Consider the following 27,349-nt stretch of genomic DNA (forward strand, 5'->3'; position numbering starts at 1 on the left):
TCAGACATGGGCAGCTGAGTCATACAGAATAAAACGGAAGTACAGTTGACCTGCCATTGTTAGTGTGTCCTACCACAGCTCTTTTTGTTGCCCTTACAAGAGTTTTTCTTTGCACAGCTATTCCTCTCTACATGTGCCCACTTGACTGTGTTGAAAATTGGCCATTTTCTGTAAACTACCTAAAATTCACGGTAGAGAAAACTGCACATAGACTGAAAGCCTACTTGCAGGTATCCTTAAAGGTACCACACATCCAGCTTCTACTTGTATAAATTTCACTGAGGCTGGAGAGGCAGCATCAGTGAATGCTGAACTAGCATCATTCTACAACTGAATAACCATGAGAGGCTATGATGTGATGTCAATATATGTATTTTATGTGTGGCTGCCAGGAAGGAGTTGAGGAAGACTGCAGGTAGGCAACCTGAATCCAAATGTTGCTTTTTCTTGTGTGCTGTTCACCATGTAGCCGTGCCTGTAAAATATTGTCTAGGCAGAAAACTGCCACCCAAGAAGAAAACAGAGGACTATAGATAAAGATGAGTCTTGCTATTGCTAGGCAAGATTATTTAGTCTGTATTTCCTTGCACTAACAGGTGGAGATTTGGTTCAAAATGCAAAAAGAGCTGTGAGGGATTAGGATGCGATGTTATATAAGAAAATAATTATTAGAATGATATTATTAGAATGATATATTAAAAACAGTTTTGCTTTTGAGGTTCAATGTTGCAGGTGCTTTGCAACAGAAGGGTAATGGATATAAACTATTGACTCAGTTTTTGGAACCTTTTTCTGTTGTTGTTCATTCTTTGTAAACAATTTAATTCTCTTCCACCTGCCTTTTCCTAAGACCTCATGGGTGCAACGGTGTAAAATTAGCTGCTGAAGCTTTGGAAGGAAGCTTCAGGAAACAGATGATGTGCTTTCAGGCTGGACTGTCAAAACACTTCCCCAGCAGATCAGATTTATTCTGTATTGGATATTCAAAAGGGAAATAGTAAATTATGTTGCTGTGTCCCTTGGCTGAGGAACAAACCAATTTGAATTGAATGCATTATGCTGGAACAGAGAATCCAGTATTTCTCTGGGGTGGGCTATGGCTGAAGTTGTTCACTTTGTCCTAGATTCTGGAGTGAGTGTCCAGAGAGATGATTTCATGTAGCTCTATAATGAATGACATTTGGAAGAAGCTCCTTCAGGAATGCTAAAAATATCTTGCTCTAGTCTTTTTTTTTTTTTTTTTTTTTTTTTTCCCCGCTGTTCTAAGCAGGTCAGATGGCATGACAGGAAGAATTTTTTGAAAATAAGGAAAAAGAAAGGAGATGCATATCATTGCATCTATATTAGGGGTATAGGAAATTACTGTCAAGAAAAATTTCCTAGACTTTTTACTGTAATGGTATCTTCTGGACCTGATTTACAGTAACCTTTTTCCTTTCTTCAAGTAGGCATATTAAGGACAAGGATCTTCTGTCTCATATTTTTCCAGGCATCACTAACATCCATACTCATTTGCAATGTATTTCCCTTCCATATACAGCAGCAGTGTGTGGATACACTGAACTATTGCATCAACATCATCAGGAAAAGGGTGGGGTCGTGCTCTCTCTGACCTTACACCTCTCAGTGCAAGAGGCTGCTGTAACTACATGTTCTGGTCAGATTTCAGAGTTCATATGGAAAGAAAGAATTTATTCCCCCCGTGAAAGAACAGATGGTGTGTGAATACTGACATGCAGGTCACAGTAGACCCTCTTAGGCCCTGAATAAGAGGTCAGACTCTGTGAACATTGTTGTGAAGTTCACTGCAAGGGACAGGTACAGGCGTGGGGGTTATGTTTCCTTAAGGGAGTGGTAGCCTGGTTTGAAGTAAGGATAACCAAGAGGATTATTGGAAATATTTGGAGGCCTATGCATCTATCCTCTTAGAATGTGAGTTTATCACCACTCTTTTTAAATACTGATTTTTTGAATTGAAATCTCTCAGTTGCTTTGTATTTACATTTTCTTTTTATGCATGTGCTTTGATTTAGAAATATGCAAGCCAGTTTTCCTTTGATAAGAATCCTCAATATTATTTTTATGAGACTCAGTTTCTTGATTTTTATGTTGTGTCTGAAAACTGATTCATAGGTTTTGAAGAGGACTGTTGGGATCACCTAATCAGATCTTTTATGTAAGACTTCCTTGAATTATTTGTTTGGGACTAGAGGAAGTCTTTCAAAAAGAATAAAGGCAAAAAATAGTCCTGTCTCGATTTTCAATAGAGATTTCCTTTATTAAAAATAAGTTACTTTGATTTGTTGTGTTTCATTCATAATTGCATTTTAAGGCAGTCTGAGTTGCTCTTATTTTCATATTTTTATTTTTAATTTTAAAACATTTTATTTCATTTTTATTTTATTTCATATTTCATATTTAAATTATAAACTTGCAAACAAATTTGATTCATGAGAAATAGAGTTAGGAGAGCCAATATTTGCTATGTCTGTGTAACCTTTCACCACCTTTGGCTCTTCTCTCCTCCCTAGGTACTTCTGGTTAGCCCAGCTGAGCAAGGCACTACTGTGCCATGCTAATTCAGAAGGATGCATGTGTTGAGTGCCCCCATGTCAAGTGGACTTGCTGCTGCTGCTTTCTGCCTGTTTTCCCACAAGTAGTGTTGGGGTCAGAAGCACAGAAAATAGGCCCTTACCTGTGCTGCCTGGCTCTGACACCCAAGAGAGCACAGCCTTTAGCATAACACCATGGAGACAGCTTTTAAAGTTAAGTTGAGAAACTGGGAATGTGAGTGTGTAAGGTAGAGTTTTCTTATGTCACTGGGTGAGAGAGTTTAGGGTTTAGGCTATATTAGAGATGAAGAGACAGTATGGAGGATTTAGGATGTTTAGGATTTAGGCCTTTCTCCTTATTCCTTCTTCTCCCTCCTTCATCATCTTCTTCTAAGGTAATAATGAGTGATTGGATAAAGAATGCCGCAGCACAGCACACAGGTGTCAGGTCATTGGGTCACTAAGAAAAATAACTTCCTTGGCATTTGATTATTGGACAAATAGACATATAAAAGACCTTGAAGAGATTCTTTGTTAGCCAATTTGCACCTCTTTATCTTAGTGTATGTAGCTCCTTGTACTCTGTATATATGTAATATAGATAAGGAAAGATTAAACAACTAAGCCCAAATGAGAGAAAAGGGCTTCTCTCTTGTCAATCTTGGTCCTGGGGAAAAAGAACCCAATCACCAGTGTCTCACCCAGACAGTAGAGAACACTAAATTAAATCTCTTAGCCACAGTTTTTTTTTACAAAACTTTGGGATTTCTTTTCAGTGTCTAAACTTGAAAATACCCAGCCAATTCCAAGCTCACTGGGGAAGGGTGCAGGCAGTAGGGGAACAGCCACATTGATGATGGTTGTGGCTAAGCCCCATTCCCTTCCATGTCTAAGAGACATCTGGTGAAATCTTGAGAGCTGGAAGAGTGAGAGATTTAATACTTCTAATTACGGCTTTGAATGGACCTCACAGATTCAAATCTTCTCTGGCTCTACTTCATGAGGGCTGTAAACTTTGCAGCTGGCTCCCATTCATGGAGGGTGTATTTGGGAAGTTTGAAGTTGGATTTTACATATTTTACTCTCTCTAATCATGCTGTCCGTATCTTTCTCTGCCAATACATCATGATTTTTCTCTCTGGCCTTTTTCATGGCAACTGGAATATTCCATCTTCCAAATTTGTTTTCAAAAGCCAAATCTGTTGTATCATTTAATTTAGTAAATATAACATAAATTTAGAATTCAGTAACACATGGTGGACACAGAATTTCATAGACATTAAGATGTCCTATGACTTTTGGATTTGCTGAGAACTGTAATTGTTAGAGACACCAAACACTAACAAGTATGGAAACTAAGCTGCTGCTGTGTTGGCGAAGGAGAATTTATTCCTCCAGGTCATGGGTGAAGTGATGAAGCAACAAACTGAAGGGAGTCAACAGCACAATGCCCTCAAGCAATTACTTTTGGACTGTGGATATAATGATTTTCCATATGTTCCTGAAATGACCTTCCATCATTATTATAGATGGAACTGGCAATAACAGTAAGAATTAATCTCATTACTGAAGGTGGAGTCTATTTGGGCAGTTTTCAACATTCATTTAAATTCCTCTGCTGGAGATTGAAACTGGCACAGGCAACTATTGCGGAGGTCATAAGAGCTGCATTTCCCTTGTCCTAAGATGGCCAGCTGGTCTGCTGTGCTGCATGTGTACATGCTATTTTTACAGCACTGTCTATTGTTGCCAGTGGTGATGATCCAGAGCACTCCTGCCCAATGGCAACAGGCTTTAGGAATGTAAGCTATTTCATGATTCTTTGCCTTTTCACACACAGAAATAAAAGTAATCATAGCCTTGGCTGGCTTGTATCAGGGACCATTAAAACAACCAAATAGAGAACATTGAACTCACATGTTAGAAGCCTGATTATGAATGGAAACTTAATTAAAAAAACCTTTCTGTCATGTCCAAAATAGCAGAAGGCAAATTAATGTTTCTGTCTCTACTGTTTAATGTGACAGCATGTTTAAAGATCTACCATTTAATCCAGTGACAGGGATGACAGTCACATTAACAAAAAGCAAGTACTGTCATCCTCTTTGCGGTATTGACTTTAAATTCAGTTGTGAACTTGTCCCATGGCTTGCAAAGGAAGGTGTTTGCATTGACTGTCTGTGAAGATGGCATTCTGGATTGTGTCCTATATACATACTATAGGAGGAATAAGATATGTGGAAGGATGCAGTATGTTCTGCATATACAAACTTATCGCACTTTTCAGAAATTTACATTAATGTCGAGAGCAATTATTTATACATTATTAATTTTGGATTCCAGCTTTCTTTAAAATTGAAGTAATTTATGAATTTCCTATCTTGGTATGAGGCCAAATTCAGGAGAATCACAAAAACTATAAAAAGGTTGACTTTTTTTAGTCTAGGATCTAACCATGTTGACTGAAGACAGGTCCCTAATGCTTCAGCATGGCCCAATGGTTGCAGATTGCAGCACACATAACTCTTCACTGGCACATGGAAAGAAACCACCTGAAATTCCTTGAGCCTCTGCTCTCGTGAGTCTTTGGTTAGTAACTGCTGGCATGCAGATGGTGATGAACACCACAAGATGCTTCCACTTTTATCTTGCCTAGCTCTTGAAAAAATTAATACCTTTACACAGCTTAAGGAGCTCTGGATTTCTCTTTGAAAGCTGTAACTAGTCCACAAGAAATTCAGTCCCAGAAACTTAGGTTTGACTTTCATGTTCTTATTAAAATGCTGGTGAAGTTTAGGAAACTTTTCTTTTTCAGCACTAACCATAATGTTGCCTCTTTCCTGTGCTTGCTCAGGAAAGTATTTGGGTTGTTTGGTTTTCAGATTTTGCTTGCCACACAGAAGTGTGGTGCACACAAAGAGTTAGTTCTAAGCAGTACAAAGGTGTGAATGAGCAGCTGAGAGCAGAGATGGATTAAGATTACTTATGCAGTATTGTTGCTCAAAGTGCAAGCACAAGCTCAAGTTCTTGCTGCTTCTGGTAACAAGTCCAGTTTCAGAGTCTCTGGTTTTTCCTTGGGTGGTGACTGTGTGAGGGAAAGGTAAAAACAGCTAAAAGGCATTACGTAACTTAAAATGTTTTATGTCTTGAGTTTGCTGGAATTATGACTGGTTTATGTGACACCTTCATAACGAAGTGAGAGAAACAGATGAGATTCTTGCGAGCAGTGGCAAACTCACTGAAGGAAGAACATTATCAATTATCCTTTGTTATAATAGTGTGCCCCTGAGCAGGGCTCTGGGGATGCTTCTCTGGACCTTGGTTTTGTTGAAAATTTACACAATCTGGATGATGACACATTTCAAGTTTGTAGGTAACACCAAAACTTAGGAACATCTAAAATTTGAAGATAAATTAAAGAAATATTCTGAAGAAATGTGATGTATTTCTGTAGGAGTAAGTGCAAAGGAGGATGATGTGAATAGGCAGCATTACAGATGCAGGACAGAGAACAGTGAAGATAGTGGTTTAATAGAAAAGAGTTTGGTACAGTCTGGCTGAGGAGCTGAAGAGGCATCAACAGGGTTGTGTGATTGCAAGGAGGATGAAGGCAGGTGTTTTGGAAGGTTCTAAAAGGTCACAGCTTTTCAACCTGCATAAAATGAACCTTATCTCATATTACTCTCCTGGGTTTAAGTTTTTGTTGCAGGTATAATCACTTGGGTAGAAGAACTAAAATAGAGGTTTAAGGGATTGAAGAAATATCTGCATTGAAAACATCTTTTCTTAATCTACATGAGAAAGGAAATAGACTTGAAATTCATAGACTTGAAATATGTACCAGGTAGCTGCAAAGAAGTCAATTTGGTAACCATGGCCCTGGAAAGTAGGAGATGAAGTTAATGGGCATAAACTAGCACAAGAAAGACTTAGGTCAGTTCTACTGGTAAAGACAGGTAGATGGTAAAGGACTGGTAAAAATTGTCTGGGGGAGCTGTAAAGAACCTCAAGTAATAGAAATTACAGTAGATGAGACAGCCATCGGGCAGGAAACACATAGGTAGAGTTTGTCTTGCCTTGGGGCAGCTATTTCTTGGTGGAATAGTTTCAATGACCTTTTGAAGTCTTTTGCAGGCTAATTTTTCTATTCGTCTATAACCAGTTGCCCATTCTTTTTGAGCAGTAGTAACATGGCCAAACTCCAGAAAAAGCACTTCTTCATATGCATTTTGCTCTAGACATGATATACTACCCTTCACAAGTTACAGCTGATGCCTCCCAGGTATAATAACTCACTGGCCATGGCCGGGAGCTGTGCCCACTGGCACCATGTTTTCAGTTGAGAAAATCAATGATATTACATAGAGGGAGAGGCAAGCAAAATGTTAGTACAGTGCTTTCTTTCAAGACTAAATGGACAAAAAATTAGTTTTTTACTTAAATTGCTAATAGAAACATCATTTGGCTTTGGGGGTGTCAGCTTGAGAAATATATCTGTATCCATAAATACCTGTTTATTTTGTCATTTACGTGTTGCCTCTTTATAAAGCTAATAAGATGCCAAGCCAATCCTGTAATCCTGTTTAAATTTGAGATAAAAAGTGTTAAACAGACTGAAAATTGTCACAAATATTTGATTTCTGATATGGACCAAACTGATTTAATTTGTAGGATTCTCTGATCACTGTTCTTTCATTATATATTACATTATGCCTTTGCTAAGCATGAATTTGTGGGAGCTATCTATGATTACTTCTGTGTGAAGATCTGATGCTGATTTGAATAAAAATGGGATGCAAGATGACATTCAGTATTTGTGTTGAACCTGGAGCTTTTTTGATGCCAAGGCTGGTACTCTCTGTGGTATTGTTTCCAGGAAAACATGGAGAATGGCTAGACATGATAAAAATCAGTGCATATGTCCTGGTTCTGTCTTGAAATGAAGAGGCATGAAATATCAGAATGATTTGCGAATGAATTCCAAATAAAGCATCTGAATCTTTCACAAATCAAACTCTGTCTCTTGAGCTTCTTCTGTATTCCCTACATTTTCCATCTTTGCAGAGCAAAGTTGTCTAGTGTCTGCAGAAAAATTCTGTCACTTTTTTTCTGCAAAGCTTTGTAATCAGGATAGAGTTACTATACCAAACCATGAGTACAGCTGCCTGTGGTATTCCAGCTCATGAAGGCACCAAGTGCTGGAAGGAAAGGGGTTTGTGCTTAAACCTGATGTTTGTGGTGGTGCATGTGCTGAGAGACAGTTTTCTGGAACACAGTTCCTCATTCATAAACTCTCACATAATGCTTTTAGAGAAACTGACCTTCTCATCTCTTGATGTCTTTTAAATATCTTCAGATTTAGAGGAAGAATGAAGGCAACTTCGGTCTTTTCACAAATGCTGTCTTTTCTTCCCTGCATCTGAGGTATTTACATTTAAGAGGAAAGACTGAATTGCATAGGCTCATTAAATAGTTTAATATATGTATCCTGAGCTTGGAAGCTGTATATCACTGATCCTCCCTAGCCTTATACTAGGAACCACGGGGTCTTTTTCAGAATACAGGTAGATCTGTGGAAAACTGATGCTCATTTTTCTTGTGGCTGCCTAATAATCACAGGGTATTTTCTAAGGCAAAGCCAACATTTAGCTAGTTTAATGAATCTGGATGAGTAAACAAATCCATCTTTTTGAGCTGGCCGAATAGGACTACTTAGGAAATCGTTTGTGCTGATGCTGTTGAAAAAGCAAAGATGCCTGATATGGGTGATGCAAGAGCCTGAAAGTGTTATACGAGAAAGCTACTCTCACTAGACCTCAAAAGAAAATGATAGTTACCATGCTGACACTATGAGGTGTGTCAGTTCTTGAAAGGACAGCTGCAGGAAGCTGTAGTGAGACTTTTCTCATCTCTTCAGGTAGCCTTCTAATCCCTGAGTTGGAGTCTGTTTGCTCCTGTCTGTTGCAAGTTGGTGAAATTTTCCTAGCAGGGAACTATGGTTTTGAGTACACAGTGTTAGTGTAGGAGGTGCTACAGACCACGCTGTGTGCTCAGCACAGTCTGAAGCCAGGTGCTTTCTCCTGCCTTGCACTGAACTAAAGCATGTGGTGTGTGACACTGGTGCTGGAGATGGGAAATGGTCCTTGGGAATAGCCATAAAGTAACGCTGCAGTTTCATCCACATCAAAGCCATTAGAGCTGATGACTCTCTTCTAGAGGACAGCAATAGTCAAATGTGTTAAAGACTGGATGCTTGGCCATCATACACAGCTGAGAAGCTCTGAACAGAAGGATCAGGTCTTGTAATACAGCTTCTGATTTTTTTTTTCTTTCTTCATAATTAAATATCATAAGACTTGCCTTTGAACACAAATTCCATGGAGAACTGTAAGAGGCTCTGCCTCAGTGGTGACCCACCTGTCTGACCCTGTGAACAGTGTATTTTTATATGACACAAGACACAAGACCCATACCATCATTAGGGGACCAGCAGCATTTGAAAAGTGGGAGACAGCAGGGTCCAAAGTCACTACAGAGTGTGCTCAGGTGTCCTGGAGCCATAGCATGGCTGGGGAGTGGTGGCTGGGTCTCCTAAAGCCAGGTACTGAGGTTGCTCTGCAGCTTCTGCCTCAGGAAGGTGTTTGCTCTACACAGAGTCTCTGCTTGAACTGCTTGGAAACTACAGGCTGTGCCTGCCTGTGTCAGGATTTACTGAAGTGAGCAGCCTTTTGAACTGACCTTGATCCATGGATCTCTCCAACAATTCTGTTCTTCCTCTGCTTACTGCCTTCATCATAAAAGAAATCTTATTTTCTCTTCTCATGCATGTGGATGAAATCCCTGTAGGAACTTGTCTTCAAACAGAGCAGTGTTTTTGATGAAGTTATTTAGATGGTCCTGTAATGAATGGAAGATCTTATGGCTGTTGAGCCTGGGTAGGGGTTGCAAATCTGTTCTTCAGAGGTTTGTGATCCAGTTCATTTAGGGCAGCTACCAAGAAGGTTTGAAATTCAGGGGAAGTCATCTGTGATTCTTATGCTATTGTTGTACTCTAATAGCCTTTATTGCCTTCCTTTGAATTTTGCTTACTCGATGGACTCTGTGATTAGGTCTATGTGAGCATATTATATTTCATAATGAAACACACAAATGGGGTGTTATTATTCATTAATCTAGAAATAAAAAATAGAGCTGAACAAGGTTTTAAATGCCTAGCACGTTTTCTGATTTAAAGTTCTGTGTCATTCTGAATCTTTTGGCAGATGCAGCAGAAACCAATGCAAGTTTGTGTACCCTGCTGTGAAATGGGTACATAGACTGGGAACATACTTCTAATGATACCCATGCAGCAATGTATAGCTGATATGTGCATCTAATATTGATCTGGAGAAGAGAAAAACAGTTTTGTTGGTTGTTTAGTAGGTGCTTGATGCAATGTACTCTCAACATCTAAATGGAGATTAGATTTTGAGATATACCTGACTGTATCACAAATAACTTATGTGAATTGTGGTTTTTAAAAGATATTTCCAAGATGCAGACCAGTTAAGAAGTTTTCTTTCTTCTGTATAGGGTTTTTCTTTCAAATTGAAGAATTTGACTTGTATCTAAAGCCTCGTTAATAAAGCATGATTATATTATTATTTTTTATTTTATTATTTAATTTTTTAGATGCCAACAGTCAGGGAAAAGTAATAACTATTTGGAAACAACCAAATCCAAGTCATGGATGCATTTTAACCTCTCATTGTGGGTCCTGGAAGTTCAGTGGGACAAAATTAAAAGCAATTCTTTGCATACAGACTATCCTCGTTTTATCTTCAGCCCCCTGAAAAGCAAAGAACTGGGGGTATTTTCTGCCAAAAGGAAATGTGTCCTTCAAGACCTTGTGAGAATTTTAGTTGATCGATGGGAAGACAAATGAATATTCATATGGCACCATTCCTGCTAAATTTAATGCATTTGGGTAGTCCACTGATCTCCATGGGACTATTCCTGTGCTGTATTTTTGGTCCAGTACTTACCAGTTTGCTCATTTGGAAAGCTATTATAATTATTACTGGAGAATCAGAAGGGCTGAGGCAGCATCTGAAGCCAAGAAATTCACCATCACCAATTTTCAAAATGGCCTTTTAGAATAAATGTAGAAGCCTGGAGCACCTATGACTGTGCATCTGCAATGGTGAGTGATGTTTTTCCAGCTTTTGTTACTAGCAGTAGTCATGAGTGGATGTTGCTGTGGTTTGACACAGGAAACAAACAGTACTAGAGTCATCCCTGCTATCAAGTTACTGTAGGGCAGTACAGCTTCATTGCACCACTGTTACAACTTGCATCCTGGAATTTGGCAAGCTGGAGCAGTTCTGAGGTTGCATGGTTCAGCCTGTATGTTCTGAGCATGCAAAAAGATATTTGAGTACATATAGTGATAATTATATGCAATCTGTCATCTAGGCTTTTCTATTTATTAAAAGGAGAGTGCAAGAAATCCTTCTCTTGCTGGTAGTAATTATCTCCAAATTTGGAGGAGCATAAAGAAAAGTCTGAGCAAGATTTTGCTTTATTTAAACTTAATTTTCTCTGCACTGCTGGTGGTTTATCTAAAATGATACCACTTACTGAATTCTTGTGGCTGAAAATAAGTTTAAAAATCTGCTGATAAGTGATTTTATACATGTATGCATGCACATGTAAACATATAAAGGCACCATTGAGACAAGTTTCATGCAGCCAGTTCTGCAAATGATCTACTGGAGATTTAATTTCTTATTTTGTCGTAGTTACCAGACTAGTCTGTTGGATTTGTCAGGTTGCTGTTTACAGATGAACCCTTTGTTGTGACATCCAGATTTATTGTTCTTATCCTTTCACTTTCAGATGTTGCCCAAGGCCGACTAAAGACAAAGAAACTACACAGCTGCTTAAATTCGAATATCTTGCTGGAGTTCATGCCAACCTTTCCTATCCTTTTTTAGAAAGATCCTGATATGTGACAATGATGGCACTCAGTCACTGTCATGTGGGGAAAAGTATGCCATGCTGTGGTGTATGTTGTTAACATTACACTATTAAAATAATTTTGGTAAGACTCTGCCTCCTCTATAATTAGTTCTCTGTGAAGATGTTGGTTTGCTGGGTTTATATCAGTTCCTCGTCCTGGAGGTGGTGGTGTGTGCCTCTGCCATGGGGTGTGCTGGCAGCTACCCCACTGCTCCTGTCAAACATGGGCTGCATTTGCTCCTACATAATACAAAGTATGGTAATGTGGGTGTTGTGCACCTCTCTCAAATCTCAACTCTGCAGCAGAAATTGAAAACAGCTTCTGCATCTGATTTCTTCTTCCTAGGACTTGTACACTGACAGTGCAGTGGAAAATTAGGAGCAGGAGAGCTTTTGGCATATTGAGAGGAGAGCCAGGAGTACTGGAGATCAAAAGTGAGGGATCTTGGTGATACATTTCCCTCATGCGCCTCTGGCAAACGTGAAAAATGCCGTGCTCCTGCAGAAATGTGCTTTGCTTTATATATGTTTTTCATATGTATAACCTGTGGGTTACACATACGAAAATTCTCTCTGGAGTATTTGTAAATTGTGTGTTTTTAGGAAAGCTGCAAAAGATCAGGGTATTAATGATGTTTGTGAAACACATTTATTTGAACCTGACATCATCGAGATGCCTACAGGACACTGTTAATGACAGGTGACTGACTTCTCTGGATACCAGGGATTCAGCCCACTTGTGATTTCTGCTGGGAATTTTGACAATAGGGATTACAGCTGATAAAGGTTATGAGGCTTTCTATAATACAGGTCCTTTCCCTATTAGGGTGCTGTGGAGAGGACTTGATTTGGCAAGGCCTTTCTTGTACCTTTTCTTTAATTCAGTTCTTGAATGTGATGTCACAGTCTGTCCTTCTGCATTTAACTCATGGACATGATCAATGCAATACTTTTGTGTCTGCATGATTCTTTACAAGATCAGAACGCCAAAGTTGGTTGCCCATCTTCCAAAAGTGGATTTTTTTTTTTCAAAGCAAGATAAATGAGTAGGGCCACAGATGCAGACCTGAATGCTGCTGGAGAAACATTTGCCACAAAAAAGGTTGACAGGATCAAAACAACAAAAGGCTAAATGTTTAGACCTGCATTACTTTATTCAATTGTGTTTTGAAATATTTACCAGCAGCTTTGAAATGATGCTATGGTCTGTTATCAAAAAAAAATTGTGAATAAAAATTTCTCACTTAGTATTTATATAAATAATAGCAAAAAGAAACCCCTTTTTTGCTGAAATGTTTTCCAGCATTTATGTTTTCCCCAGCCTGGCAGCAGCAGCAAACCTACTGTTTTCTGTCTCACTAATAACTGCATTTTCTCCCTTTTTTCATATTGCTTCCTGGTTGAAGTCTTCTATTTTGAGAAAACAAAAGGCTTTGAAGATAATTGTTTTATTAAATGTATGTAAAGCTGTGGTGGGTCAGCTCTGTGCTATACCACCCTTGACAGTCTCTCTTGACACTTCCTTTTGTCCTAAAAATGGAATTACTTGGTACTGTGGTGAAGAATGAGTGAGGGAAGAGAAGAAAAGACTTTTTATGAGGTAAAGTCAGGAACTTGCCTTTTCAGCATGGCAGAAAAGGTTCATTCTAGATGCTTCTAGAAACAGTGGCCAAGGCTGCAAAGTGACTTAGCTATGGCAGCCAGGGGACTTAAAGACATTTCCAAAGTATGGAAGCCATTCCTTGAAAAAAAAGAAAAAAAGCTGATGATGGATTTTGATGGGCTTTTTTCAGTACCTGTTTGCTGCCAAATGAGTTATGTAGCTCTTGGCTGATGGCCTGTAGCTCTGAGAGACTCAGAGTGCATAATTATGAAGCTCACACCAAGTGCATAGTTTAAGCTCGCGTCTTCATCCTTTGACGTGTCATATAGCCTGTTCTTCTGGAGTCTATCAACTGTAATTACAATAATACAAAATGGCCCTCTGTGTTTGACTTCTTATGATCATTTATGTACATAAAACATATGTAGCTCTGGTTGGCCTATGGTGCTTGGAAGTTACTCATTCCCTACCAAAAAAAAAAAAAAAAAAAAAAAAAAAAAAAAAAAATGGGGAGGGGAGGAAAAATGGCCTGGCCAAGAAGACCTAAGACCTTTTTAAAATATCTCATCACTTAATGGAAATCTAGGGGACAAAGTCTGAGTTTATTGGGTGAATCCTGAATTTCCAGGATTTGCTGATTTAACTAGTTCATTAAAATTTGGATGCACTCCCTGTGTCAGAGTTTTGGCTCCCTTTGGCCACTTTTTATTTTTGTCTAGCTTATGACTCTCAGTCTGTTTAGCCTGTCTGCTCTTGAATTTGCCTTGAGAAACTCTAGCCGTTGTTGCCAAGTGCCCATCGTTTCAAGGAAGAGTAATTTATTTTTGATTGTCTCTATGGCATACTGTACATGTAGGAAAAGAAAATTGCAGAGGGGTTTTGAGAGGCTTAGATGTTTAAGGAAACACTGCAGATTTATTGAAACAGTTTAGAAAAGCAATGGCTGCTGACAGTGCTCCTTTACTTGATACCTCATTTGACAGAATCACGTGCCTTCAATCCAGAGTGTAATATAAATGGGTTTATAGTAGGTCACTCTGAGACTTTGCTTTATCCCAGAACCAGAATTTCTGTTCTTTGGGTGTTAACAATGTCCTGGTCAGTTCAGGTGGTATCGGTGAGGCTCACCTGATATGCTGCACAGAATAAAGCAAAAGAAAGAATTGGATCAATTCCTCATACAAGGAAAGAGAGTTTTCCACTAGGTGCCAAGAGACAAGCCTCTCAGAGCATATCTACCAGCTGTTGCTGGGGTGATACAATAGAGGAGTGAATCAGGACAGGCGGTGACCCTGGCTCAGGTTTAAAATGAAATTTAGGCATAATTTAAAGTTGTGACACCCAAGTGACTCCAGGGTCTGTGTCTGCTTTTGGAGCTGATTTATACTGAGTGCAAAGCACATTCCACACCCTGCTAAAGCGGACATGGTGGGGGGCTACAAGATGCTTGTTTTAGCAGAGATGGAGCTGGAAATGGAAAATGTTGCTGGGTTAGAGTGGTGCTATAGGGGATCTCACAGAGCCTGCTAAGTAGCTGAAGAGATGCAGCTATACTCATTCTAGGTCTGACTCTGCAGAACCAGAATGTGTGGAGGCTCACTTTGAGCTCGTGCTACCTCAGATTTTTGAGCTGCAATGTGGCTGTTGCTCCGGTTTTCCAAAATGCTTCTGAATAAAAATGTCCCTCTCTTATGTGATTTAGACCTTTGTGCTGGTTTAAATAGTGTCATAAGAAACTGTTGTGTATTTTATAATCTGGGCCAAGTGATCTTTCCATTTGGTGAATTCAACCTTTTAACATTTTCTAACTTGGGGACCAAAATTAGTCAGAACATTCTTCTTAGCTGTGTAATTTGCTAAATAGTTCTTGTCATTGGGATTTTCTAATATTGTTCACTTTTGAATGTAATCTTGCTGGCAGAGCCTACTCTATCCCAGGAATAAATTACTCTCAAAGGAGAGTGACTGTTAATGTTTCCATCATTACCTTCACATGGGGGAGGTAAAAAGCTATGTTCTCACCATAAAATGGAGAATTTATTTTTTTTTTCTCTGACATAAGAAATATAGATCTTGTGATAACTAGCTGACTGTAAAACCAAAGCAAACCAGAAAATCATTCCTTTCCCTCTGCCATAAAAATCCCCTTCTACTCTCCCCCTCCTCCCCAGCAGTGTGTTGACAGTTTATATGTCTGACTGTAATTATGCATACTGAGACAAAAATAAGCCATGCTTCTTCTGTTACTTATCTCAATGTAAAATCCTACTTTGACATACAAAACATACATTTACTGTTATTTTTCTTTTCACTTAAGGGGAGCCTCTGGTTGTGCAGTATGTCGGAGGGTGTTTTAGTGACTCTGTATAAAGGAACACTCAATACAATTTTTTTTTGGCAGCTATAGGGTTGCCAACTATTTTTTAGGCCAGTCTGATTGCGCATTAAAGTTTCCATCACTGAATATCCCCGGCAGGCTGAATTCAACAGCAGTGATGTCAAAGCCCAGAATGACTCAATAAGGCAGAAGCAGAAACAGGGAAGCAAACTGCTTTAGAAAGTATGGCATGAAAATAGATGGGACCAGATGGTGATAGGAAGATGTGAGGATATCCAAGTGGCTAACTGGATGTGGAACCTACCTGAGTGATTTGCTCAGAGTATGTGCAAAGTGAGACTGGTGAGACTCTGTTTGGCTTTGGAGTTAACGGGCTGATTAAAACAGGTGTGTGTGTGTGTGTATGTGATTTGCTTTACATGCAGAACCAAATCTGAGTGAGAGGAAGGATGTTTAGATGAGAAATTAAGTTCACAGTCAAGCTTTATTACTCATGTGTAACCATTGTGCCTCGATTTCTTACCTAACACATGGAACTGGGGGTGCCCCCTGCCATGTCCCTCAAGGTGTGTTGTGAAAGTGAGAACTGCTTTTATTCTGACAGGCCTTGTTAGAGCAAGATTAAACTTCAAAAAATTGTTATGATTATTTTAGGCAGCACATCATCCTCAGTCCTCACTTGTGCTCTTGTAGTCTGTGTTGTTATTACATTTGCCTCTGAAGTTTTATTTAAAATGTCACCATAAATCAAAATGAAACTGTCAGTTTTTTTCCCCATTTCACTGAGTTTTGATGTGAAACTATACATTTCTTATAGTTCTTTAGATCATAAAGCTTTGCTTGAGGCTGGGCCCCAGCTGACTGAATAGTTATGCAAACATTAGCAAATTTTCCCTTGAGCTAAGTTTCATGTTTGCAATGAAATCTGAACTCAGGCAAATTTTGTGTGGTTTTCATTGCAAACATGTAGGCAATGCATGAAAGTTGTGCATTTTCCTATCTGCTCTCCAGAATGATCTAATTTTTCATTTTTCTGAAGTCTCTTTTGTTAATGTTATAGCAGAGTCGTCATTAATTTGCAGTTTAATATCTTCATGTTAGTCATTAGGTAGAGTGTTTGCTGTAATTTTGCAAGGCATTTTTAGTAATTTAGGCAATTAGAGTTTGACTGATGGTTTGCATATTAAGATTTCAGCCCATGCATTAAAAAAAAAAGTCTCATTTTTCTTCTTGTCATAGTCTGAAACCCCAAATGTACTTTTGTTTGTTTGTTTACAAGCACGTGCCATTTGAAACAGAAGGCCAGCAGATTAGTGTGAATGTCTAGTCCCCTTCTGCCAGATTTTATATTTGGGCTGGAGCGGCGCATGGCTGTTGTTTTTGTAGGCTGGCAAGAAGTGTAATTACACAGAGCCCTTCCACCCCCTTACGGCACACTTGGAGCGTTCAGCGCCGAGCCTTGCAGTCCTCGGAAATCTGCCCTCGGAGCAGGAGCCCTGCCAGCTCTGAGCAGTGTTAATCGAACTTCTGCCATCAGCAATAATTATCAGCAGTTCATACCTAAAACTCCCCATATGTACCACATACATAGCACTCACCGTCTAGGTTGGTCTTTATGCTTTTTGTTTGTTTTCAATAGATTTTGGTTTTCTGCTCCATTTCAATTAGTTTTTCAGCCAGTTAAGAAAAATTAATTGCTTATGCATATTAACAGCCTACGGGAAATCTTGCACCTTTCCCCCCTATTCCCTCCCTCCTTTCCTCCTTCCCTCCCTTCATAAGAACAAAAAGGAATACTTCTAAGCTAGTGCATGAGTCAGTAATCTTGATTTATTGAGCTGAGATACCTTTACCTGTATGTGATTAGAGACAAATTAGAAATTCTTGTTGGTGCTAGTTTGAAACCCCAGATGTCACAGCTTTGAACAGGAAAGAGAGCAGAAAATTTGCAGCAGTCCTGAAGCTGCAGAAGCTGTGACTGTTCTTGCCTTGTGCTTTCCCCTCTCAGCAGGGCTTGAGGAAAGCAGTGTGCGCCCTCAGTGATTTCCAGACATTCCCAGATCTGTTAGCTTAAATTTCCACTGGAAGGGGAAGGAGTGCATTTGCAGCCAAATATTAACTTGCAATGGAATGGGAGAGGTGCAGACAGTTTTATTTTACAGATCTTGCTGTGGCAAGGGAGCAACCTTGTGCAGGGGGATGTGCTGGGAGTCTGGGATTTCTTTCTGGACCCTGTAAAGAAGAGTTAACTGAAATTACTGGTGTAGTACTAGTTATCTGGCAGGACAGTTAATAGCCCATTAGTCTCTGCATTATTTTATCCTTTTCTAACTAAGGACATATCACAGAAACACGGGAGCTGTGGTTTGTTTTCCAAATCTGGCAATTTGAGTCCTAGTACCCAAGTGGCAATGAATATCTAGTGCTTTCCAGCAAGAAAGGCTCTTTATGAGCAACTGGTCATTGCATAATGTGGCATAGAGGATATAAATTAGACTGACTACTGAAGGGAATCTGTTTGTGTCCTGAAGCATAGTATTTGGAGACATTTTAAGGCACAAAACGGTCCTATTCTTTTTACTTATAATATACATCATGTTACTAACTCTTAAATGCATTAAAGAGTTGTCATGCATTCAAGCATGTGCACAGTAGCCCTCAGCAGGGATTTTGTTGGTTATCCTTATGCTCCTGGAGGCAGAGAGAGGGCTGTTTGAACTGGGAGCAAAACAAAGCTCACAGGGCATGGTCCTTTACAAATGTAGGGACATTATTATTGTTTTCCAAACAACCAAATCCTCCTTTTGCTAGTATTATTTTGTTACCTTCCTCACTTGTCTTTACAGCTGAATGACCTTTCATGTGCATAGGGTCAGTCTTTGAGGTAAATGTCCATCTGAAGAAAGAGAAACAGAAGCTATCACCGTGATAAAGCTACACGTTTAAAGTTCCTTTTGAGCATGCAACAATCATTCAAATACATAAATTTATGCTCATTCCAGCTTGATATGGTTCCATGATTTTGTACACTAGCTTCTGCCCAAACATTTTATGATGAGCACCACACTAGTTCAAACAGCAACAGCCCCTTTCCCTCCTCTCCCTGTATGTTTGTGCAAGAGTTTGGGTGAATAAAGTGGCATGCAATGTTAAAAGAAGGAGGAGATGTAAGAAAATTGTGTAAAATATTAATGGAAAAGCTTGTTTATTGGTAGTCATGACGAAAAGCACAGCAGCCCACAGAATGACAACTAAATACATCTAGAGCATGTAGGTACTTGAGCTTCAGCTGTTTAATGAAAATTGATGATGCCTTTTAACCATTTGCCCTCCAGCTTGGCCATGCAGGCGCTGTGTGGGAGGAACTGTAACATGCAGTGGATGCCACTGCAGGCACATTGTCTCCTAAACTTCCCTTCAATACAGAACCTTGTTCTCTTTGTAAGGTTGCAGTTAGTGACAGATGGATATATAAGAAAAACAGGGCTCTGGCATTTTTCAGCTCTCCTTGGTCCACTTGCTGCTCAGCTAATATTGGCATTTTTTCACATGTGTGTTTTGGGTTGGTATAGTTTTTTAGCAGGCCCTTCTCTGTTCCCTTTCTTTGGCTCAGAACGCTGTTCCTGCTGCCTCACCTCCAAAACTCACACCCCCACTATTTTTATGGCAATGGAAAAATCAGGAGTGACACAGAGAAATTCTGGATGATTGCTGAGCCACCCCTGGATTGTCTGCATACCATGGCAGTGTTCACAACTCTGCAACAGAGAAAGAAGCGGCCTCATTGCTATCTCTTTAGGTGTCTTTTCATGAAGAAGCTAGAGATCTAATAGCATGAGAGCTCCTCTGCCAGGATACATAATTTCTGCTTTTATTCATCCTAGTTTGCATTTTGCTGTGAGTTCTTTGAAAAGCTTGTAATTTTTAAATTTTTATGTACTCCCACCACCGTGTACACAGAATTTAGCTGAAGCTTGTGTAGTTCCACTGAATGACACAAGCTGCAGGCAATTGCTGTCTGTAATTTTTCTCCTGTAGGTTTTCCTTCTAGCTGCTCAAGTACCAAGGGAATTTCAACTCTGACTAGTTTGTTGAGTAATAAGAGTTCAAATATCTCTGGTGCAAATATGTTTGTTCACAGTGTACAGCTTTGTTTCCATTAGAATTACAGATGAAAGAGATTCTAACACTTGCAAGATATTTAATGTTTCAGATGAATATTATTAGCTCAACTTAATTCAGGCTCATCAAATATCTTGCTTTCTATTAATCTCTTTTCCTCCCTTCCTACACCCATCTGTTGGTTCCCATGTTTTTTATCTATATTTTTTGTTTCATACATACATTTTTGCTTCTTCTTTGTTGCTTAAAGCAGAATTTTGCCTGATTTAACATAGCAAACAAAACCAAGGACAACATGGAAAACATCTGAAAAGATTAGTGCCAGCTGCAATCATGTCAGCAGTGCAGTTTATATTTAGAGGGGAAGCGTGCTGGAGAGGAGGTGAAGAGTTCAGGGTGGGATTCAACCTGACTGCTTGGATCTGAGATCCTGCTAGCAGATCCTGCTGCTAGGATCGAGCTGGCCCTCACAGCTCTTGCACATGGTACTGGTTTCAGTCTGTTATCAGGGATTTTTCCACTGTAGCCTTAAAAAAGCTGTTTGGAAGGAGAAAGGTATGCCAACACCTACCCTTTTGCTAAGAGGCCACAAGGAGCTTTCAGTATTCTCTGTTGTGGAGAGCTATCTGGCACAAACCTGACTCTTAATTCTGTATCCTTCTCAGTGGACTACAAGTCTTGATACTTACTGTGAGTTTTTCTGTCTTGAAAATTGCATGTTCATCATCATCTCATTGAGTGTCTTCAGTGTTTTTCACTTATCCCAAAATTAATGGCTCTATTCCTACAGTTTTCATGGAGAGAACTATTTATGGGTCCCCATGTTACACATGAAGCATTGACACTGACAGAGTGGTCACAGAATAAAATTCTGGAAGAGAAAGAATGCAGCAAGCCTCTGTTGATAGAAACACAGCTCAAATTTGACTCATTGATAGGTTTTGAACCTGACTAATGCATGAGTAGGCTTTGTTGCAGTATTTCCTCTATTTCTTGTGATCAATTTAAAAAAAAAAAAAAATACAAGCTTTTTTTTTTTGAATATTACACTCTATCTGCTTCTTGTACAACAAATACAAAAAAGATTTTTTTAAAAACCCTCAGTCAAGCACACAACAAAGCATTTATTAAGAGGTCTTATTTAATATATTTTTAAAAGAAGAAATTTAATGAGATGTCTTGGTGATGGAATATTCTTTCCTCTGTATTGTCTTCACTAACAAATTGTTGAAAGTAGAGATTAGAGGTCCCAGCTAGCATAAAACCAAAAAAATTGAAATAATTGTTTTTTAATATTATAATTCAGAAAGATTAGAAAATTGTAGCTGCCATTTGTTAACACTGCAGCTAGCAGGTCATCTGGAAACTGGAAAAGAAAGCCACTACCTCAAATGATGTCCTTTATTAGTTGAAGAAAGTGAAATCTTTCAAAAAGTGGCCTGGAAGAAGTATAAACAAACATTTTTTTTTTAAATTGCTATTTTAATTTTTCATTTGTGGAGGGTGAGATAAGCAGGTCTTATGCCTCAGTATGTGAGGAAAATAACCAGCTTAATCACATCAGTATGGTTTAATGGCAAAGTCCTTTATAACCACACAATATCCATTACCTCCTAAATAAGACTTTAAATTTCTAGAAAGATTAAATCTGAGTGATAGCAGATGTATCACTGTCAGCCAGAAGAAACAGCCCCTCCCAAGGTTCACTAGCATTCACTCTCTGCACTCCCCCCACTGCCATGTGCGAAGAGATCCTGCAGTGAAAGGGTTAAGAATTCACGAGGGTGAGTCTTGTAGCTGAATTTATCTTGGTAACCCAAGATCCTGGTGAATGTGGAACACTGTTACTACTGCAGCTATTCTTGTATTGGCTTCCCAACCAAGCCCTGACATGCTTTTGTCCATGTATGCTTCTTGAGTTTCACTCCAGGGGGAAGCTTGGGCAGATCTGGTGACAAACAGGCCTCAATCCCTTGCATGCTTACTGAATCAAGTTGTTTATATTTTCCACACAACCTGCTTTAGTTATGCTGGAATTTTTATTTCCTTGTACTTTACTATACTCCTGCATACTAATTAAGATTGCAAATTATTTAAGAATCTTCCTTTGAGAGGGGAAAATAAGTCTAAGTCTTGAATTCTTCTTAGTTATTTTTTATTTTTATTATCTAGAATTTAAATAAGCAAGTAGACAAAGGAAAACTGTTCATTGTGCTCATGAAAGTCCAGTGGACTGATGCATTTGGATGTGGACTCCTTGCAGATGGCAAGAATTGATCTATATTGTTGGAGGATCATGATGGAAAGCTGAACTTTTTCCTATGATATGGCAGTTCCTTGACTTTCTGGTCTTTCAAGGGGCAATGAATGCCTCTATGAAGACAGCAATTTCTGATCTTTATTATGTGAAAAAATATTAATTTGTTCTATTTGTTGTGGATAGTGGCCCATATCAAAACCAGAATTAGATATTTTTGGGGTCTTGGGAGAGCATTAATTTGCATTTTGCAAACAATTTCCCTATCCTGTTCATTTTGCTATATATTGAGCTGAGTCCTAGATCCAGATATGTCCACCAAGACAGTGTTAAACTACTGTATCCAGTTGGTCTGGCATGGGCTATAGCTCCGCCTTGTCATGGTGGTAGGAGGTAAGCATTTTAATATCACTGTTGGAGAGATTATTTTTAATATCATTGTTAGAGTGATTATTACATATGGGAATGTTTCATTGCATTTGCTTTACCCCAGAGTATTGCATTCAAATGCAATTCCACTAATGTCTAGGAGCATGGTGTTTATGAGGTAAAATGAAGAACGTTGCATGTGTTCAGGCTGGGTTTCAACTCAGCCTGGAAGCCAGGAAGCTCAGGAAGGAGCCAAACTGGATCAAGCTGTATTGGAACAATAAGATGAAAGGCTGGGTTTATAGATGAAACTGATATTTATAATTTGTGGGGTTGGGATTGTAACCGTGCTGTTACTACTCTGATACCTGAAGCAGAATTTTGATCAATCATTTGAAATCTTCTCTGGTAAGGGAATTTTAAGCCAGTCTTTATTGAGATAAAATTCCTATTATCCAGAATAAGGACATACCCAGAATGATCATTATTTTGTATTTTCTTTTAAGTCTTTGCAATTTACTAGCTAGCTTCATTAAAGGGCTTTGGTAGGGAGAGCAATCTTTGGAAACTAGGAATTGGCTGGATGGGGGTTAGCAATGGAGGCAGGTACCATTGTCCTTGGTCCCTCTCCTAAAAATGTGTGTGCACAAGTGTGTGTTTGTTTCTGTGTATCATCTTGCTGCTTTTGGGGAACCTTTGTTTATAGATTTAAGATTCAGTTGTAGAGAATGATAATTTGTCTCCCTATTATCAGTGCAAATCACTACTTTTGTATTTTCAGACATGAATAAATACTTAGTTAATGTTTATGCCTAAATAAATAACTTGTACCAAAAATTATCTTTTAATTTACCTGGATGACTTTCTGAAAAAGGTATGAGTGCCAATATTTTAAAAATAAACATTAATACCTAAAAAAGTGCTGAAAGTCAGAGATTTTGAATATCCATTTTTGAAAATGCATAATGGAAGTTTTCTATCTCTGGAAAAGTGAATAGTCCTAGAAGTCTAACTCTAGGCTACCAGTTTCAAAAAGAGTTGGTACATATTTCCCCACTTCCAAAACTGGTTATCTATTCAGAAGGGAAGTTGCAAAGTTGCACATGCTCTTTCTCTGAGAGTGAAGTCCTTTGAGACCGATGGGTGTGAAGTGCTGAAGAGCTGTAGCATAGACTTGTTCCAAATGAGCAGAACATATTTTGAGTAGGAGACAGCATTTTTAACTTGCTCCCTCAAAGCTGGAATGATGTTTGCTCAGTTGCTAGTATGATTGTGGAGAAAGGTACAAATAACATAGAAAGGAAAAGCAAGTGCCTTGGTGAGCTTGATAGTAAATACATCCAACAATGTTACTATTATGAGGACACTTCCTTTATTGGGAAAAAAAAAAGAAAAAAAGAAGCTACTCAGCACAACATCAGCAGAAGTTCCTTTCCTTCCCAATTCTGTGTGGGACTAAACTTCACAATTTACAAGTCTGTGGTCTTTACAGTAAGCTGATATAAGCAATGCTGACCTACATGCCTTGCCCAGAAGTGTGTGGTCAAGTGCATGTTAGTAAAGATGAAAACCCTTAGTGGTTTGGCCCAAATTCTTTTGGCTCCATAGGCACTCTTGTGCTGCATGTCAGAATGGAAATTGAAATACTCTGAAATCCTACTACAGCTGAGTGCTGTTTTAGATTATAATACCAGGAGTGAGGAAGGAAGCTCTCGCTCTGCAGGCAGACATCTCTATTGATTTCTCAGAAACTTGATGTTACTTGGCATCTCCTGTCAAATGTGGCAGACTGATTTGAAAAAAGTCCACCAGAGGACAGCAAGATGGGGGGAATGCCTAAACTCCAGTGCATTTCTCATGATCAGTCTGGGGGAGTGCTATTATCTCACTCTTCTGCCTCTGTAAATTTCTGCCATCTGAGAACTGTTTGGTGGGATGTTGCTGAGACAAGAGCCTCAACTCTGATTTAAATTCTTGCTCAGCGATTCAGGGTTGCCGAAGTGCCAAGCTCATGGATGACAATATGGGTCCCAGTGGTATAAATGCCAGCTGAATATATCAACAAGAGTGAAAATTATGCAACATTTATTCCACCTTATTTTCCTCAGGAGCAAAAGACCTGAGACTTGTTCTTTATTTATAATTTAAAAACAAAGTCTAATGCAGTCAAAATTCCTTACTCAGTATGATCCTTGTGGTTAGCAAATGGAAGTGAAAGCTTCTCAAAGGACTTTCAGCTTTTTATTTTTGCTGAATCTGTTAGGCATGGAGGTTACAAGAACTTCAATGAATCTATTTGTCTAGATGGGCTTAACTCATGCTAAAGTGGGAGTCTGAGGGCAAAATCAAAGTGAGCTTGATTTGAGTTATCAAATGATGGGGACATCTCTGAGGGGCTGGGCCAACCTCAGTGAACAGCTGTGGAGGTTTCAAAGAGGTCTCACCCTCTCTGAAAAAGAAATGCTAGGGAGAGTAATGCCCTGTGGGCTGATTGTTTTCCAGGTTAGAGAAACTTGACAACTTCTGTTGTAGAATTGTAAAAGTTCACTTAAAATTTGAATCTTCACAACTCTGGAACAGCACTTTCCTGTCTTGCTTGGAAAGGGACAGAGGCTTCCCTGTTCTGGAGACTGTTAGCAGCTTTGTCCTCCATCATCATATGCCTAAGTACTGGGGTGAATGTGAAACACTGACCTTCAGGAACACAGAATCAAAGGGTGGAGTGAAGTGGTGAATGTGAGTAAAGTGTGGGGAGAAAACCCTGCTCTGGGAGGATGGTGCACAGGCTGTTAAAGACGCTGTTGTGAAATTAGGGAGGCTTGTGTATAAATCCTTGGGACAACTAGCATGCATTCAGTACATTGAGTTGGGTAGTTTAAGTCATTTGTGGAATCCTAGTTGCTGCACAGTATACTCAAAGACCTTTGTAGGACAAAAAATTAACTCATGTTTTAAGTAAATTTGAGAATATCTGGTATGGTGCCTGATACTTCCTTTGGATTTTGCATCTACAGGGAGAGCTTTTCAGTCAGCCCATGTCACCCACTCTCCAAGTGACAATTCCTTTAGAAAATATTCTCTATTATAAAAAAAAAAAAAAAAAGCCAAAAATCAACAGCCCACTATTTAAACAGATAACTCTTTAAAATATGAAAGCTGTTTTGAAAAAGTTGAGTGCTGATCTGTTTTCTCAAAAGCATTTAAAAAGTATCTGGCTCATCCCAGCTCTACAGACTCAGGCCTCACAGAGCCTGAACTTAAGAGAAGCTGGAACAGATCTTCAGGTACTGTGACTCAAAGTGGCCCTCCTGACATAAATGTAGTAGTGCCAGCCTGTGCTGTCTCAGGATTTGTGTAAAGCAGGTCCCTTTAACAGAAATCAAAATCATGTTCTAATAGAATAATTGCCTTTTGAACCTCAGCTAATGTTTGTGATTTTTTTTCCATTTGTTAGTTGTTTTGACCTCTTATGCGAACTTGAGTAATGGTGCTGTGGAGGGGGAAAAAAAACTTTGAAAAGAGGAAAGTAACCCAAGCCCATCTATTTTGAAATGATATGAAACAGCTGACTTAGTATTGCCAAATTCTTGTTTTAGATCTTATGAACAATTTGTCTGTCCTTAATTCCTTCTTTTTTTGGTTATTTCTTTCAAAATGTTCTTTTATTATTTCAGCTTATGAGATCATGCCTGTCCTTTTCTGAACAGATATGCTGTGCTGGTCCTTCAAGAGATGCTGCTTAGACACTGATGCAGGACTTCTCTAAGCACGTACCCCTCTGCTGTTCTCCCCCTGCCTCCCAGCCAATACTTTTTACTCTCTTTCTGACCCTTTTGCTATTGTAAAGGAGCAGAATTGGGTCACAGTTGGCCAGTTAAGACCTCCTTAAGTGTTAAGAAGTGAAGAAAGTACTACAATCTATACCTCTCCTCACAGCCAAGGAAACAGGAGGGTCTGTTTTGGAAATGTTTCAGAGACAACAGCAGTTATATAGTTTTCTGCCAGCTTTCAGCTAGTGTGTGGTTCTGAAGATGCACAAGTTCTTTCTTGGCAGGAGCTTCAACAGCTGAAGAAGTAACGCAGCAGTCCTTTCTCCCCCCTCAGAATAAACAAGTCTTGTGTCACACCCTTACAGCACTGACAGCAGTACTAAAACAGTGTGATGACTTTTGCCATACTGATGTGTATGGCAAGGTAGAACTACAAATACCCTAGACTACATGTCCTCTTTCATTTTGTTCCTAGGATCTAAAACCTTGGCATTGCTGCTCTGCTTCCCAGAGAAAAGGCAAAATAATTTTTCCTCTCCCCTTCCTCATTGTCACCTATTTTGGATGGTGTTGTAAAACCCCTCTATTTCACCTGCTTCCATTCCCTCTCAGGAATGAAACTGCACTTCAAGGTTTCTTGCTTTTCTGAACTGGCTTTTCTCTCTCTTCCTTTCATTTGTTAGCTGATAGTTGATTTTTCCTTTCAGTAGTATGTGCTTCAGGAGTATTCTCATACAAGCATAAGGGACTGTATCTAACACTTCTCTGGCAGAACCAAAAGAATTTACAGTTTAAGCCTCTTAAAATGCTTACATCACTTGTTTTTGTGTTTTGCAGAGAACTACTGAAACAATAATCTGGGAGCTCTAATTTGCTATTCACTTTCTGACATTTGCATTTCTGTTTCTGTTATAAACCCTGGCCAACCAGTCCTTAATCACATTCATGTTTGATTGCTACATCTCACAGATCCAGTAGCTGTTACACAGATGTTAATGGGAGTTTTTCTGCAGCAGGCCTTAGCACAGGCAGAGGAAGATCTTCAGAAGTTTGCCTGTTGATTCCTTCTGTTGGTAACAGCTTCCTGGGCTTTTCTTCAAAACGTTTTCCATTCCTTTAAATGAGAATTAAATTATTAAACTTTGCAAACATTTTGAGTAAAGTTAATTACACTGATAGTGTTTTTTGGCATAATTTTTGCATAGATTAATCTGTTCTCACTTGCTTGGGCTAGCACGGGGAGTGCTGTGCAGGCTGGGATAAGTGGATGCAGATTGTACTCACCTGGCTCAGCTTCCCTGTCCTGGAATGCCTCCTCTCTGCAGCCAATCTGAACAA

General features: G+C 39.1%; 1 long non-coding RNA gene across 2 annotated transcripts in view; it reads left to right on the top strand.

The window, feature by feature from the left end:
• The window catches only part of LOC111926130 (uncharacterized), a 156,133-nt gene that overhangs the window by 105,093 nt on the left and 23,691 nt on the right, over positions 1 to 27,349 (top strand). The window contains exons 3-4 of one of the 2 annotated variants that reach the window (XR_015283654.1): positions 9,815 to 10,734; positions 11,430 to 11,640. The exons of the other annotated variant lie outside the window; for it this stretch is intronic. This is a non-coding gene — a long non-coding RNA (uncharacterized LOC111926130). Of the gene's footprint in view, positions 1 to 9,814; positions 10,735 to 11,429; positions 11,641 to 27,349 lie in introns of those variants that run through there. 2 annotated transcript variants of the gene reach the window in all.

Source organism: Cyanistes caeruleus, chromosome 2 (genome assembly GCF_971803275.1).
Source record: "Cyanistes caeruleus chromosome 2, bCyaCae1.hap1.1, whole genome shotgun sequence".
NCBI classification, from domain to species: Eukaryota; Metazoa; Chordata; class Aves; order Passeriformes; family Paridae; genus Cyanistes; species Cyanistes caeruleus.